Genomic DNA, 2,461 nt, shown 5'->3' with positions numbered 1-2,461 from the left:
CAAGCTTTAACTCCTTCAATCCTTGTTGTGAACATCAAATTTTTTTTGGGGGGGGAGGATGCAGTGTACTTTGTTGATGGTATTCAAGAGAGTAGGGAGGGTTCCCTAGGCCCCTCCTGTTGTTATGGGGGTCTGGGATGGAAATTGTCAGGACGATGTTCAGTGTTGGGGTAGGAAAATCCTCAGCAACTGAGAGTCTCTCTCTTGCTCTCAGTGTCCTTGCTGGGGTGGGTGGTCCAGGGCTTCTTACGCCTTAAAGGCCATGTAGGCCATGAGGTCCACTACCCTATTGCTGTAGCCTTATTCATTGTCATACCAGGAAACGAGCATTACAAAGTTGTCATTGAGAGCAATGCCAGCCCTAGTATCAAAGGTGGAAGAGTAGGAGTTGCTGTTGAAGTCGCAGGAGACAACCTGGTCCAAGGTGTAGCCAAGGATGCCCTTTCGTATGCCTCACATGCCTGCTTCACCACTTTCTTGTTGTCATCATACTTGGCAGGTTTTTCCAGGCAGCATGTCAGATCCACAACAGATACATTGGGGGTAGGAACACAGAAGGCCATGCCAGTGAGCTTCCCGTTCAATTCTGGGATAACCTTGCCCATAGCCCTGGCAGCACCAGTGGATGCAGGGATGATGTTCTGGGCAGCTCCACGGCCATCACACCATAGCTTTCCAGAGGGGCCATTCACAGTCTTCTGAGTGGCAGTGATGGCATGGACGGTGGTCATGAGCCCTTCCACGATGCCAAAGTTGTCAAGGATGACTTTGGTCAGGGGGGCTAAGCAGTTGGTGGTACACGATGCATTGCTGACAATCTTGAGTGAGTTGTCATATTTCTTGTGGTTCACTCCCATCATAAACATGGGGGCATCGGCAGAAGGGGTGGAAATGATGACCCTTTTGACCCCACCCTTCAAGTGGGCCCCAGCCTTCTCCATGGTGCTGAAGACACCAGTAGACTCTACAACATACTCAGCACCAGCATCACCCCATTTGATGTTAGTGGAATCTCTCTCCTGGAAGATGGTGATGGGCTTCCCGTTGATGACAACCTTCCCATTCTCAGCCTTGACTGTGCTGTTGAATTTACCATGGGGGAAGTCTACTGGAACATGTAAACCATGCAGTTGAGGTCAATGAAAGGGTCGTTGATGGCAACAATCTCTACTTTGCCAAGTGCAGAGCAGAAGGTAGCCCTGGTAACCAGGCGCCCAATACGCCCAAATCCATTCACACCGACTTTCACCATTTTGTCTACTGGATGAGGCTGGCATTGCACAACAAGATGTGGCTGTGTCTGGAACAGGGAGGAGCAAAAAGCCTTGAACACCAAAATTTTGTTTAGCTATACCTATAGTCTTCTCTCTTAATTGTTTGAAACAAGTTGGAAGACCAAAAAATTTTGTTTAGCTATACCTATAGTCTTCTCTCTTAATTGTTTGAAACAAGTTGGAAGACCAAAAATTCAAAAATATAAGCCTATTTGGTACATTCTTATTCAAACCACAACATTCTAGTTTGTGACACCCATAGGTTTGTGACCATATCAAGATGAAAAGGGCATTAAATCCAACGTTAAAGGTCCTCACAGTGTTTCAATCTTGACACTGTAAAGGTCCAAATTTCAATGTCTATTCTAACACTCATGGCAATCTCTTAATTGCAAACAACTGTGAAATTAAAAAATATACATATATAATTATGTATTTGCAATGCACAATGTAATAGTATATTCTAAATGAGAGTAATACAAGTATAGTAAGAAAACATTAGGCCAAAGCAGGATAGAAATCAAGCAGGTCAAATTGCAATTCCTGTACTTTCTTTTCATACCTGAGGATAGAAGGCTTAGATCACTAAGACATTGTGGCTTTGTGTTCTGCAAAAATACTTCTGTCTTAAGCTGGTTGGAGCCTTATTGGCAGAACTCCTTGGCGAATATTCCCCAGCTCTGGCACTTTGAAAACCTTAGGGTGTTCAAAACAGTCCTAGCTTTATTTTCACATCTTCATGCAGTAGTCTCTCAGAGCATTCAGGCAGTGATTCTGCAGTCTCATATCTGGCCCGAACTACTCTCTTTAACCACAGAGGAAGACGAAGACTCCATAACCCCTCTACTACAGTATCCTTCATGACCTTGCAGACAACATAGCAAGTTTAGCTGCCTTTGGAGATGCTAACTAAAGCCCTGGAATCAGATATTCAGAATCTTTCATTTGTTAACTTTGAGAAGCAGAGCATTTCTTTAGGCCATTTCTTTTCACAGTGGGAAGAGTAGGATTCAACTCCCTTTATTCAAATGCAGATCAGGCCTCTCCTTAATCTCCTTACCTTTTTCAACACAAGTCTTGTGTTTGTCTATGAGCAATAAATAAAATTGCTGCCAATAGAAAGCAATAAAATCATGATTAGATTTAAAAACTAATATCCAGGGCATCTTCATGTTTTAAAATATATA

At 43.5% G+C, this 2,461-nt stretch overlaps 1 pseudogene; it reads right to left on the bottom strand.

Moving 5' to 3' along the window:
• Positions 1–300: 300 nt before the first annotated feature.
• LOC116071348 lies at positions 301–1,252 on the bottom strand (annotated as a pseudogene).
• Positions 1,253–2,461: the final 1,209 nt, after the last annotated feature.

This window comes from Mastomys coucha, unplaced genomic scaffold (genome assembly GCF_008632895.1).
Source record: "Mastomys coucha isolate ucsf_1 unplaced genomic scaffold, UCSF_Mcou_1 pScaffold22, whole genome shotgun sequence".
Taxonomy (NCBI): domain Eukaryota; kingdom Metazoa; phylum Chordata; class Mammalia; order Rodentia; family Muridae; genus Mastomys; species Mastomys coucha.
This window is presented reverse-complemented; position numbering and strand designations above follow the sequence as displayed.